Here is a 14905-nt window from a genome sequence, read left to right on the forward strand (position 1 = left end):
TCTCTGTTGTCCAACTCACCACCACTATACTACACACACACTACACACACACACACACACACACACACACACACAATTTTTCCAACTCCTAACCTCTAAAGAGGAGTATTTGGAGAAGAGATAGTGAGGTGTACATAATACTCTCATTAATGGTCCTATAGTACTCTAGCCTATCTCTATTAAAGCCCTAAGTATACTGTATCATACTTTTTGTTTACGTGCCTGCCATATTTGGTAAGTTGTGAAGTTGTAGAAGACAAAGACTTTTGCTTAGTCATGTTTTTCCTCCTAGTTCACAGTAGAGCATCTTGCATAGAGTGAGGGCTATATAATGAATGTATGAAATAGCACATGAGGACAGGCATGTCCCCAGATGTCTTTAGAGATATCCTTTTTAGTGGACACTGCTTTCCCCCAACTACCCCCATCACAAACTTTGAAAGCCATTCTCACAGAACACTTCTTTCTTAGAAAAAGAAATATAATTATCCATTTTTTTCTGTTTCATCCAGCTTTGAATTGGTTTATTTCTCACTTAAGGAAAATCAATTATCATTACCATTAACAAATATTTACTGGAAATACACCACTTATTGTCTTGGCAAATTTTAAAGTAAGTATCTCATTTTAGTAGGAGAAATAATTTATTTTTACTTCATATTCAGACCATGTTAAGAGTGGCAATGAGTATTGCTGAACTGCTTCCTATAGCATTCCACATGACTCGTATCTCTAACCGTGTCAAAAGAGGTTAACTCCTAAGAAGTTTTCAGATTCTATTTTATAGCACTTTAGCATCTAATACCCTTTAAAAATATACAAATGTACACACATGATAGTATTTCTTACAATGAAAATACTCAGGTTACTAATGTTTTATATAATAAAGAGAATTTTATCATAGTACTTAAAGCAAATTTTATTTTAAACTACATACTATATATACTCAATTTTTAAAAAAAGCATTTGGCAAGCCATATGCTATTCAATTAGCTTTTCCTTCTTTTTCAGGTGTCAGAAAGCTATGAATTAGGCTAAGACTACTTTTGATGCCTCCTTCAGAGTAAATAAAAGTTTGACTTCAGAGTCATGTAATGATGGTACTTCTACTGAAAAATATCTTTTAGAAATTTCCATGAATGTCTTTTTATTTTTCAATTTTTCAATTTTAATTCCAGTATAGTTAACATACAGTGTTATATTAGTTTCAGGTGTTCAATATAGTGATTCACACTTCCATACAACACCCAATGCCCATCATGACAAGCGCACTCCTTAATCCCCATCTCCTATTTCACCCATTCCCCCACCCACCTCCCCTCTGGTAACCATCACTTTGTTCACTACAGTTAAAAATCTGTTTCTTGGTTTGTCTCTCTCTCTCTCTCTCCCCCTCTGTCTCTCTTTTTGCTCATTTGTTTTGTTTTTTAAATTCCCCATATGAGTGAAATCATATGGTATTTGTCTTTCTCTGACTGATTTATTTCACTTAGCATTATACTCTCTAGCTCAATCCATGTCATTGCAAATCACAAGATTTCATTCTTTTTTGTTTTTGTTTTTTATTTTTTAGGGAGGGGAGAAGGAACAAAAGGAGAGGGAGAGAGAGAATCTTAAGCAGGTTCTATGCCCAGTGCAGAGCCCAACGCAGGGCTCAATCTCACACCCTGAGATCATGACCTGAGTCGAAATCAGGAGTCAGATGCCTACCTGACTGAGCCACCCAGGTGCCCCAAGACTGCATTCTTTTTTATGGCTGAATAATATTCCTGTGTGTGTGTGTGTGTGTGTGTGTGTGTGTGTGTGTGTGCTTGCCCTCTTCTTTATCCATTCATCTATCAATGGACACTTGGACTGCTTCCATAATTTAGCTATTGTAAATAATGCTGCTATAAACATAGGGGTGCATGTATCCCTTTGAATTAGTGTTTTTGTATTTTGGGGGTAAATACCCAGTAGTGGGATTAGTGGATCATAGGGTAGTTCTATTTTTAACTTTTTGAGAAACCTTTCTACTGTTTTCCACAATAGTTGCACCAGTTTGCATTCCCACCAACCATGCAAGAGGGTTCCTTTTTCTCCATATCCTCACCAACACTTGTTTCTTGTGTTTTTGATTATAGCCATCCATGAATGTCTTTTTATTGCCTATGTTTATCAAAGTTATGATGGCTACCCATGAAAATTATGAAGTACACATGTGTCTGAGTTAGTATTTTCTTTTTTTTAAGATTTATTTGAGAGAGAGCAAGAAAAAGAGAGAGAGCACAAGTGGCAGAAGGAGAGGGAGAGAGAACTCCAAGCAGACTCCAGGTTGAATGTGGAGGCTGACATGTGGCTGGATCCCACAACCCCAAGACCACAATCCAGCCAAAACCAAGAGTCAGATGCCCAACTGACTGCACCACCCAGGCACCTGTGTCTGAGTTAGTATTTTTAAAATGAAGAAACATACCTGTAATATCTTTGGTTATGTATACTCTAAAGCCTCATCATTCAAATATTATTAATATAGAACTGGTTATATTTTGGGCATGGTATGTTCATTTGTATTAAGTAAATATTTTAAATAATTTTTCTTTCTAAAAATGTTAAAGGTGCTCTATAGGAAATATACTTTTTTTCTGGGGAAAAAAGCAAGTAAGTAAAATAATTTCTATATTAAAAATATTTTCAATCAATTCTAAATTTGTAGGGATATTATAAGCTGATACAAGAATAACTTATTTGTATAAGCTATAAAAGATACAATTTTGTTAAGTAAAACAAAGATATTAACAAGTTCTAAAGAAATATATATAAGGGGAACAATATGTAATAGAACAAACTTCTTTACATTGTGTGTTAATCTGAAGTACACATTACTAACATATTTAACTCATGAAAGGCCAAATGAAGACCTCTACTTAATAATTCAAGTTATTCTGAGTACATGAAAGAATAAACTGTTTTTCTATTAAAAAATGAACTCTGATGAGCAGAAGACATGAACAGACACTTCTCAAAAGAAGACATACAAATGGCTAACAGACACATGAAAAAATGTTCATCATCATTAACCATCAGGGAAATTCAAATCAAAACCACATTGAGATACCATCTTACACCAGTTAGAATGGCAAAAATTGACAAGGCAAGAAAACAACAAATGTTGGAGAGGTTGTGGAGAAAGGGGAACCCTCTTACACTGTTGGTGGGAATGCAAGTTGGTACAGCCACTTTGGAAAACAGTGTGGAGGTTCCTCAAAAAATTAAAAATAGAGCTACCCTATGACCCAGCAATTGCACTATTGGGTATTTACCCCAAAGACACAGATGTAGTGAAAAGAAGGGCCACATGCACCCCAATGTTCATAGCAGCAATGTCCGCAATAGCCAAACTGTGGAAAGAGCTGAGATGCCCTTCAACAGACAAATGGATAAAGATGTGGTCCATATATACAATGGAATATTACTCAGCCATCAGAAAGGATGAATACCCAACTTTTACATCAACATGGATGGGACTGGAGGAGATTATGCTAAGTGAAATAAGTCAAACAGAGAAAGTCAATTATCATATGGTTTCACTTATTTGTGGAACATAAGGAATAATAGCATGGAGGACTGGGGCACCTGGGTGGCTCAGTCGTTAAGCGTCTGCCTTCGGCTCAGGTCATGATCCCAGGGTCCTGGGATCGAGCCCCGCATCAGGCTCTCTGCTCCGTGGGAAGCCTGCTTCTCCCTCTCCCACTCCCCCTGCTTGTGTTCCCTCTCTCGCTATGTCTCTCTCTGCCAAATAAATAAATAAAATCTTTAAAAAAAAAAAAAAATAGCATGGAGGACATTAGGAGAAGGAAGGGAAAAATGAAGGGGGGGAAATCAGAGGGGGAGATGAACCATGAGAGACTATGGACTCCAGGAAACAAACTGAGGGTTTTAGAGGGGAGGGGGGTGGGGGAATGGGTTAGCCCAGTGATGGGTATTAAGGAGGGCATGTATTGCATGGAGCACTGGGTGTTATAAGAAAACAATGAATCATGGAACACTACATCAAAAACTAATGATGTACTGTATGATGACTAACATAACGTAATAAAATAAAATTTTAAAAAAATGAACTCTGTTACTTATACTAACCACTCAATTAGATGAACCTTTTCTGTTTTGCTTACTTAACGGAGTTTTACTATAAGAAGTGTGGATGGTCTTTGTAAAAAAAAAAAAGAAAGAAAAAAAGAAAAAGAAAAAAGCCCAGCTATGTTAAAACCTGTCTTCCAAACGCAGCTAAGATACAGCTAAGAGTTAACTAAAGAGTTTCCACTCCAGTGGCATCTTGTGGTGGTGCAGAAATACTTTTAGGATTTTTATTCAAATTATTACAGCAAATTATTATAACTTAGAATTAGAAATTATGATATAGTGTAGATAAACAATTATCTTTTAAAATTCACAAGGCATTCTGGGTATGAGAATGCTCTCAAACTGAGGAATTTAGTACTAAAACATAAATATATTTTACTACAAAGTAACACCACAAATTTATTTATCAAAGTATCAAGAACTTTTAAGTTTACATTCTCAAAGAATAATTAATTTATTCACAATGTATTTTCAATCATTGGCTTTGCTTCTCAATAAGATCATTATTTAAAAGGTTTATCTAGTTTTAAAAGTTGTCTTTCTGCAGTACTATGCTGAACAATATTGGAAGTTTTCTTTTTTTTTTAAAGGTCAAAAAAATTCCTGGGTTATAAACTAAAGACCTAATGAAATGATCTAAGTACGTGCAGGTTTGCAAAGAAAATGCTCACACACCCTTATGAAAATGGCACTAATGGAGCCAATATATAGTACATATATTAATCCTTAGATTACAACTCATAATCCAGGTATTAAAGAGTTTACTTGTCCCACAGTAGTTTGGCCTTCTGTACGTAAGCCAGTTAAAGAATACCTATTACCATTAAAAGTATGCTTAAATGCCATGGAAACAGACAATAAAAGAAATATTAAGCCATTTTACAATATCTAGTTGCTCCATTAATTCAACTGTACTGATTGTTTCTGAGACTCTTCTCCAAGTTCAAACATGTCAAACTTGTTCTTCAAGCCCTTCAAGTTGGGACTTATATTAAATAACAGTGCCAAGTGAGAAGTTTAAATAAACATAAAACTTTCATAGAAATGATTATAGGAGTTCAAATTGACTGTAAATATCCTCCTCATCAACATGTCAAGTAGTAAAACCAAAATATTTCACTGGATTTATAGTTTATTTTCTATGTATAATTTCTTCTTTGACCTATATGTTATGTGAAAATGTATACAGTAATTTTCAAATATATGGGTTTGTTCTAGTTATTGTTTTGTTTTTGATTTCTAGAGTAACTGCACTATGGGCATAAAACATCATTCCGACCCTCTGAAATTTGTTGAAAACTTACTTTAGAGCCTAAGATACAGTCACTGTAAAGAATTCTTTAGTTGTATAGTGTAGTATTTTATGAGGTCAAAATTGTCAACTGAGTCTAAATCTTACTGTTTTTTTGAGTCTACCTATTCCATCAATTATAGAGAGGTGCTATAATTGCTCACTATAATATGAATTATCTGCCTCTTTGTGTAGTTCTTACAAAGTTACCTTTGTATATTTTGAGAATATGTTAGTAGGTGGATGCAAATTCAAAAGTTTATCCTCCTGGTGAACTGAACCTTCTATCATGATGTGATGATCAGTTTTTATATCTAGTAATGCATTCAGCCTTAAAACCTATTATATTCAATATTAATATGGCAACATTGGTTTTCTTTTGGTTAATGTTTTTATGGTAAATCCTTTTTTCAGTCTTTTAATTTTAATCTTTCATCTATTTTTAGATGGTATACTTGGATATTTTTAAAATCCAGATTGATAGTCTTTATTTTTAACTGGAGCATTCAGTCCATTTAGATTTAATTACCAGAGTTTCAATCTATCATATTATTTTAAATTTTCTATTTGTTCCAACCACTTTGTGTTTATTTTTCTCTCCTTTTACTGAATTATTATTTCTAAAAATCTTTCCTCCATTCACTCTTCTAGTTTGGAAGTTAAACATTATGTTTCTATCCTTTTAGTAATTACTCTAAAAATTATAACATGCTTCCTTAACTAATCAAGGTCTAAAGAGCAATCAATCAATATCTTTATCCTTCTTCTCAATAATACAAGGAACTTAGAACACATCAGTGTACTCATTCTCACTCCCAGCTTATATATTATTGTTCTCATATATTTTAATTCTTTTATTTCAGCCCATCATGAGATATTGTTTTTTTAACACACTGATAACACCCGTTCTTCTTTTTTTTTTTTTTAGATTTTTTTATTATTATTTATTTGACAGAGAGAGAGAGAGAGCACAAGCAGGGGGAGCGGCAGGCAGAGGGAGAGGGAGAAGCAGGCTCCCTGCAAAGCAGGGAACCCGATGTGGGGCTCAATCCCAGGACCCTGGGATCATGACCTGAGCCGCCAATTTGTGCTTAAATTTATCCACCTATTTGCCATTGTGTGATCTTTGTTTCTTGAATTCCTTACCTTCTAATGAATAATTTCCTTCTGCCTAAGTTACATGTTTTAGAATTTCTGTTGGGAGCAAACTTGGTTGTCTGGAAACATCTTTATTTTTGTCCTCATTCTTTTTTTTTTTTTAAAGATTTTATTTATTTATTAGGGAGAGAGAGAGAAAGCACAAGCAGGGGGAGTGGCAGGCAGAGGGAGAAGCAGGCTCCTCGCTGAGCAGGGAGTCCAATGTGGGACTCAATCCCAGGACCGTGGGGTCGTGACCTGAGCCGAAGGCAGGCGCTTAACTGACTGAGCCACCCAGGCGTCCCTATTTTTGTCCTCATTCTTGAAATATTTTCCACTGGACATACAATTCTAGGCTGGCAGTTATTTTCTTTCATCATGTGAGAGATATCATTGAACTATCTCTGGCTTCTATTATTATTGTTGAGAAATCAGCAGTGTTCCTTTGAAGGTATTTCGTTCTTCCCACCCTGGAGCTTATTTAAAGATCTCTTCTGTTTCTCTACCTACTACCTATATCTGCCTATCAATCAGTCAGTCATTTTCTGAAGTTTCACTACAAGGTTTCCGGGTATGGATTTCTTTTATCCCGAATGGGATTTTTGCTAGGCTTCTTGAATCAGCAGACTGTATCTTTCATCAGTTTTAAAAAGTCCTCAGCCATTATATCTCTTCAAATATAGTCTCTGCTCTACTCTTTCTTTTCCTCCTCAGAGTTAAATTAGAATTATACTACATCTTTCTCAATCCTCTAGGGTTTTTTTGTTTTGTTTTTATTTTTTATAATGGAAAATTTTAAAGGTAGAACAAATACAATGAACCCTCATGTAACGACTACTTAGCTTCAAAAGTTATCAATATTTTTTCCAATTTTGTTTTGTTATTCCCTCCAATACCAGCCCATACACACACATTTTTCTTCTAGAGTATTTTAAAGCAAATCCCAGAATTCTATCATTTCAACAGTAAATAATCCAGTATGAATCTCTAAAAGATAAGTAAATTCAAGATTTATAATTTCTCCTCTTCTACACTTTGACCAAGCTATTCATTTGTTAAATGAATTGGGTCATCTGTCTTGGAAGATTTCCCACATTATCTGTTTTGGCTGATTGCATCTTCACGGTGTCATTTCACATATTCCTCTACATACCTACCTCCACCCCATATTTCTTGATAGTTATTACAACCACTGGCTTGATTAGATCTCAGTTTAATTCTTTGGCAAGAATAGTTTAAAGGTGGTTCTGTATATTTGCTATTGCAATATATCAGGAGGCACAAAATGACTGTCATACTCTTAAGGATATTAAGATTGATCACTACAGTTGAGTATTGTCAGCCTGATCCATTCATCCATTATAAAACCTTTCCTCAAGGGTTTTAGCAGCCATGCTGATTGTTGCTAGAACCATTACTTCCTTAGGGATTATGAAATGATGAATTTTCTAATCATATCATTCCTTCTGCATTCCATTGCTAGAATTCTTCTATAGAGAAAGAACTTTCCCTCATCAACTATTATCTTGAAATACAGTTCATAAAGGAAAGTCAGAATAAATACTTGACTCTTTTTCATTATTTATCAATGTATACAATAATGAGTTGGTGACCTAGCAATGTCCATCAACTATTTGGATATTATCAATACAAATTCATAAATTTTTATATATCTGATATGTTTCCATCTGTCTGAAGATATTTATTATTTTTTAATTACGTAAATATGCTCCATTGTTTCCAGCAATTAATGTTACACAAGCGTCTGATGGTAAAATCTTTCCTTTGTAGGTAACCTGCTTTTTTTGGTTTTGTTTTCTTTATTTTTTTAATTAACATATAATATATTATTTGTTTCAGGGGTACAGGTCTGTGGTTCATCAGTCTTAAACAATTCACAGCACTCACCATAGCACATACCCTCCCCAATGTCCAACACCCAGCCTTTGAAATTCAAAAGTACTATCAGATAGGTCTAGTTTGGTCTCATTCCATTCATCTTGCCCGGTACTTGTGAGTTCTTTTAATCTAAAGACTCAAGTCTTTGACTAACTCACATAAATTCTCTTTGATAAATTATTTTCCTCATCTGTTCTCATCTCTACATCTCCTATAATAAATGTAGTGAATTTCCTAATTCTAGCCTTTATTTTTACTTTCTCTCCCATAATTTTAATTTCTTCACTTTTCACCTTGAATTCTAGAAAGAATTTTTCAAGTTTGTCTTCTTATTCATTAATTTGATGTTCTACAATATACCATCATCAGCTATATATAATCTAAAAATTTTTAAATTCTGTCTTTTCATATCCAAGAGCTCTTTGCTATTCTGAAATTATTACCTTCACCATCTTGGGGTAAAAATTTCAAACCTACAGAAAAGTTGCAAATATAGTACAATGAAAACCCATATATTCTTTATCTAGATTCACCCATGATTAACGTTTTGCCTCAGATCATTATTTTTGGTGACTATTTGCTTATTTCATTTATTAATGGAATGTCCAGTTGAATCACACTAAAAATATTAATTAGAAGTTTTTTTAAGAAAAAACTTCTGTTTTTGTGGTAAGTTTGTTTTACAGAAGGTCATTTGTTCTGATGATTAAGATTGGTCCCCCTTTTTCACCAATTTTTTGCACAAAATTTAAGGAGGCACTCATTTTCAGGTTCATGCATGACACTGAGAGCGAGTATTCTCCTTAAAAATGAGGCACCTACTGCCAAAATTTAAGGAGACACTAACTCTTGAGTTTAAACAAGTGCCGAGTTTGCACTTACACAACCTCAAGAGTTAGTGGCTTCTTAATTTTATACCCTAGTTGCCTCTCTTGCTTCACCCAAGTCCTTGCCCTGCTGTGCACTCTGTTGTGGTTCTTTTCATTTTTTGTTTTTGTCTGTTTCTTACTATTACAGCCTACCTAAAGCCTATCCAGTACTTGCAGTTGAGAAGGACTCTGTCATAGTTTGTATGAATCTGTTCAAATACTACTAGATATGTTCCTCTTTTTCATGCAATAAAGGGTAAGTAATTGGTGCTTCCTTCACATTTTTCAATAATGTACCCTAAAGTAATCCTGCCAATATACATCACTAACACTCACTTTACCATTTGTTGCTAACTGCTTAGACTTTACAAAGCATTCTTTACCATCAAAGTACACATATAATTTATTTACCTTATTCAGATTCTTTTCCTATATGGCAACACTTTTGTCTCCGTAAGGAAAAAATGGCAATTCAATCCTCAGTTGGAAAACTGTGACAGGCACTTTAATTCAGTTACTCCAGAATATACTGATATAAAAGAATAACCTCTCAAAATCACATTTAATTATTATACAAAATTTATTTCAAAAGTCAGGCATTCTAATTATGGTTTGTTCATTTGTTTTTATTTTTTTTTAAGATTTATTTATTTATTTGAAGGGGGGGCGGGAGAGAGAAATTATCTTCAAGCAGGCTCCCTGCTGAGTGTGGGGAGCCTGAGGTGGGGCTCGATCCCAGGACCCTCAAGATCATGACCTGAGCCAAAATCAAGAGCCGGCCACTTAACCAACTGAGCCACTCAGGAGCCCCTGTTCATTTGTTTTTAAACAGGATTTAGCATTTTTATCTTTCCCATTAAATACAGTCAGAAAAATCAAGAGGCAAATTCTTAGAGATGTTCTCGATGCTATGGTTGCTCAATTTTCCAGTTTGCAAAGGCCTTTAAGTGGGTTACAGCTACTGCACATTTGTCTGTCAAGTTTCCCTCATCTGTGCACCATGGCTGGGACAAGAGTGAGGCAAGGCAGCACCTTAGAGCACAAGATTCAAGGAGGCATTCACTCTCAGGGTGGTACAGATGTAAAATCTGCCCTTACCCCAATAGGAGACAAGTACTAACTTAAATTTTGTGTCCTACAACCCTCCCTTGCTTCACTCTGGTCCAGACCCTGCAGTACCTATGTGCAAATATATTTTAGAATTGATATTGCAGGTGCCAAAAAAAGGGGAATGTTTCTCAGTATCCTCACCAGTAATTTTATGCTCTGAAAATTACCATATCTTTTCAGACATCATTAAATGTAGTGAGCTGATTTTTAAGGAAATACTATTTAACTTTTGCTAGCTTAGGTTTCTTGTTTGTCTGTGGGTTTTGTTTTTGTTTTTGCATTCTATTGTAGTACTATTCCTAGACTTCTTCATGCTCAGTTGCAAAATATTCTGATGATTTTCCTTTGAAGCCCATGATTGGTTGGCAAATGTCATTTAAAAATAACTGTTTCAAGCAGTTATTATTCAGATATTCTCATAGAACAGATACCAAGATTTGGGCTCATTTGCATCTCCACTATAAAACTCATATTTTAATAGCCTTCTATAGCATAGCCTGCCGGCTGTTCCCTAATATTCATTCTACTCTTCCTTCTTAGTTCTAGAACTCTTGATTTTTAGCTGGGTAATACAATGGTCCAGAATAAAGATTTATTTTCTAATGTCCCTTGCTAGAAGTAGGTGTGACTGTTTTTTGTCCTTTTCTTGTTCACTGGACTGGGGCATATTGGCAATGGTTCAAAGATGGCTATCTTGGAAGTCTATGCCAAGGATGGTGGATCAGCAAAACAGGAGACTGGGTCCCTGATGCCTTGTGAGGTGACTGTACTGGCAACAGACCTTCAACATTTTCAAAGACAGAAATAAATTTTTCTTTTATTTAAACTGGCATTTGAGGGGCACCTGGCTGGCTCATCAGTGGAGCATGAGACTCTTGATCTCAGGGTTGTGAGTTCAAGCCCCATGTTGGGTGTCGAGATTGCTTAAAAATAAAATCATAAAACAAAACAAACAAACAAACAAAAACTGTCATTTGAGGCTTTCTATTGCCCACAGATAATTCTAATTCCAACTGAAATCCCATTAACCAGAGACTCATTTGATTAATAAGATCTTAAAAAAATAACAATTCTGGGAGGTTCCACAGACATATTAAGAAAAAGTAGTTGATTCAGTGTAATTTTTTCTTTTTTGGGGGGGTGGGAGGGCTGGGGTGGCTGGGTGATAGACATTGCGGAGGGTATGTACTATGGTGAGTGCTGTGAATTGTGCAAGACTGTTGAATCACAGATCTGTACCTCTGAAACAGTGTAATTTTTTCTTAATCTTTAGCTAATATCAGCCACACTGAAAGAAGGGTAGCTTTGCAGGGGGAGATAGGGAATTCCAGAACATAAACTATTTTGCAGGGAGAAAACAGGCTGGACTAAACTATCATTAAAAAGGTAAAGGCAGATTGAAGACATTCCAGAGAGAGAAGCAGTTAAAATAGTCACTGATTCCTGAGGCCCAGCTGTATTCTCTGCCTAGGGTTCTGTAAAATCTCGTGGGGTCTTTGTAACAGTTATCCTTTTGTTTAAGTGGAAAAAAAAAAAAAATCAACCAAATGGCTTGTTTCTGTTAGTTATAACCAAGACTACTAACTAATAGAATAGGTGATACATACAAGAGTATGCCATTTAGTATTATTGAGGAACAACTTATTCTGGTTAAGTAAGGTATTCAGGTAAGTAAAAATTTTATAGATATCTTACCCACGCTCTGCACCCCACTGTCATTGAATGCAGTTTGGCATTTTATTTTACAAAATAACTGTGTATTTATCATTGCATTCAATTAAATTCTGATCCTTGTGCTTTTTACTATTTATCTTGGAAAGTTTGAGACATTTTCAATCTACATATGAGGATATTAACAGTTCAATTGTGGGCTGATTGTTTTTTAGCATGAATGGCCTGTAGGCATCATTCTGCAGTTTTGCACAGAAGAAATGGAGGTAAGGACCTTTCTAGGAGGTCTTTATGTGCAAAAGCTGAAAAAGGTGTTTGTCTTGTGGTTTGAATTTGCTCCTGGGACCAATCAAAGGAACTGCTGTATGTAATTTTGATTTTGGTTTACCCTGGGCTTCCCACAGTTACAGCAATCTGTACTCAAATTCAAAAATATACGAGTGTAAACCTTAGGACTTTGCCAGAACTTTCTAGAAAGAGGTAACAATATAAGTGGAGGCCTGAGTTATTTAGCTGGGCCTTGAGATATGGCTGGAGTTTTCACTTTTAGAGATGGAAGAAGTGGATAATAGTATCACTGTCAAACACTGGAGTTTCACCAATCAGGATCTTTGAGGGAGCCCTTCTCCACTTGACCAGGCTCATTTCATCAACAAATGTGCAATGGGGCTCTTCTCTTTGCTATCACAAAAATGTAAGTTTAATTTATTTTAATTCTTTCTTGTCATTGATAGTTGGCTATTCATATATTCTGATTTTTACGGAATTGGGTATATAATGTTTAATAATATACTTCAGCAGATATATCTAGCAACAATGTTGTTTATGTTCCTAAACTTGCTCTCATAATTTTAATTGCATTTTATACTATGTTGCATGAATTATATCTAGGAACTCAGAGTTATATATTTATTAACTTATAGTCATAGTCAGTAAATGATGGTCAGCCACCACTGACCCTAACTTATCATTTTATTTTATTGGATGGTTGTATATATTTAATGTCAGGTTACTTCTCTACACACTTGCCTTTTTTCCTAAGTTGTCTTTAAAAGTATTACAGTTTTGGGGCACCTGGGTGGCTCAGTCGGTTAAGCGTCTGCCTTCAGCTCAGGTCATGATCACAGGGTCCTGGGATGGAGCCCTGTGTAGAGCTCCCTGCTAGGGGGTCTGCTTCTCCCTCTCTCTCTGTCCCTCCCCCTGCTTGTGCTCTCTCTCTAATAAATAAATAAAATCTTAAAAAAAAAAAAAAAGTATTATGGTTTTATCACTTTATAAATACAGAAATCAGTGGTCTGAAGTGTGGAGTTTACATAGATTTAAAACATTGAAGAATCCTTAGCTGCCTTCGGGGTAGTTTGAATTTTATTTGCAATATAAGTACATGCTTATTATCACTTTGTTTAAATTCTGATCCTACTTCTTTTTCATAAATTTTCTGAAAAATAAGTAGTTTCAGGTGACAGGTGGGGAAATTAATCATCTGGCTGAGCACGTGTCACACCGAATGCTCTTCAGCTTCTAAAGTCAGTTATCACTGAGTGCAGCCTGGCATTTTGTTACACCAAACAATTGTGGTGTGATATCCTTTTATTATTCGACTAAAATGTGAACCAAAAGCTTTATTTGAACTATTATCTCCTTTCAATTTACAAATAAGGAAAGTAATTGGCCAGGAGAATACCTTAAAACCATTAAAACTCTTTAATAATTTTAATGGAAATGTTTTGATGTAAAACACACTTTCCTGCTTCCCTAAACAGAATATGGTATACAATACACACTAAGACTTTTTCATATTGACTCAAAGTTACCAAAATGCTCAAGTATTTTACTCAGCTTTAATAGTGCAAAGTCTTCAGGAACTACTAGGAAATAGATACATATATAAATATACATACATACATACACGTATATATCTATTCTTATGATGAATACACCCCATACTACTGTGCTTTCTCAGCTGCCATTTATCATTTTTATTCTTGTCAGTACGCTATTGATTCTAATCTTCCTTATCTCATACATAATTGTGTCATTCGTGGTTTCCAATTTTTTTTGATTTGGCAATGGTCCATTTTTTAAAATGAAATCTTACATGAATTCCAACATACAAACTGAATGAATATGGATTTCTGCTGCGGAAGTGGAATGGGAGCCAGTGTCCTGCTGCTAAGCCTCTATACCTGGTCTTCAGAGCAGAACACCGAGGTACCTGATGAAACCCCAGGCCACCATCAAATAGTTTAATACCACTTGTCAAACCTAAGAGTGACTTCCTCTATTCTGAAGGATAAACTTTTTTAGAAAATGTTACCTTGTACCTTGTGCAGAAGGCAACAACAACAGAAACATCCATGACCTCATTACTCAGTAACTTCAATTATTGTAACAAACACAAATGGAAGTAAAACACATGTAAGGTTCAAACGTTCAAATACAGAAAGGTAAAAAAGGAAAAGAAATGCCTTCCTCAGTCTTGTGCATACCCTGTATTGTACCAAAACCCTTCTCCTCAAAAGTAACCATTATTAAATTACCTATAATTCCTTCCATAATGTATATGAGTGTGGATGTCTATGTGTGTAGGAATATATGTGTGAATAAATCTTTTTAAAATAAGACTTTATACATACAGAAGCTATTAGACGTTACACATTTTATTTTTTTACCTAATAATATATCAGCAATCTTTTTAAAAATTAATTTTTCACAGTTGTATTTCACATAATTGAGTTAACTCCCAGATCAGCAGAATGTGCTACTTAGGATATGACTGACTGTGTTTCTACTGTCTGTGTCTGAG

At 35.0% G+C, this 14905-nt stretch overlaps 1 protein-coding gene across 10 annotated transcripts in view; it reads right to left on the bottom strand.

Annotated features, from left to right (window-relative positions):
* Positions 1 to 14905, bottom strand: part of EHBP1 (EH domain binding protein 1) — a 416635-nt gene that overhangs the window by 163762 nt on the left and 237968 nt on the right. The window lies entirely within an intron of this gene.

The sequence above is a fragment of the Halichoerus grypus genome, chromosome 10 (assembly GCF_964656455.1).
Source record: "Halichoerus grypus chromosome 10, mHalGry1.hap1.1, whole genome shotgun sequence".
Taxonomy (NCBI): domain Eukaryota; kingdom Metazoa; phylum Chordata; class Mammalia; order Carnivora; family Phocidae; genus Halichoerus; species Halichoerus grypus.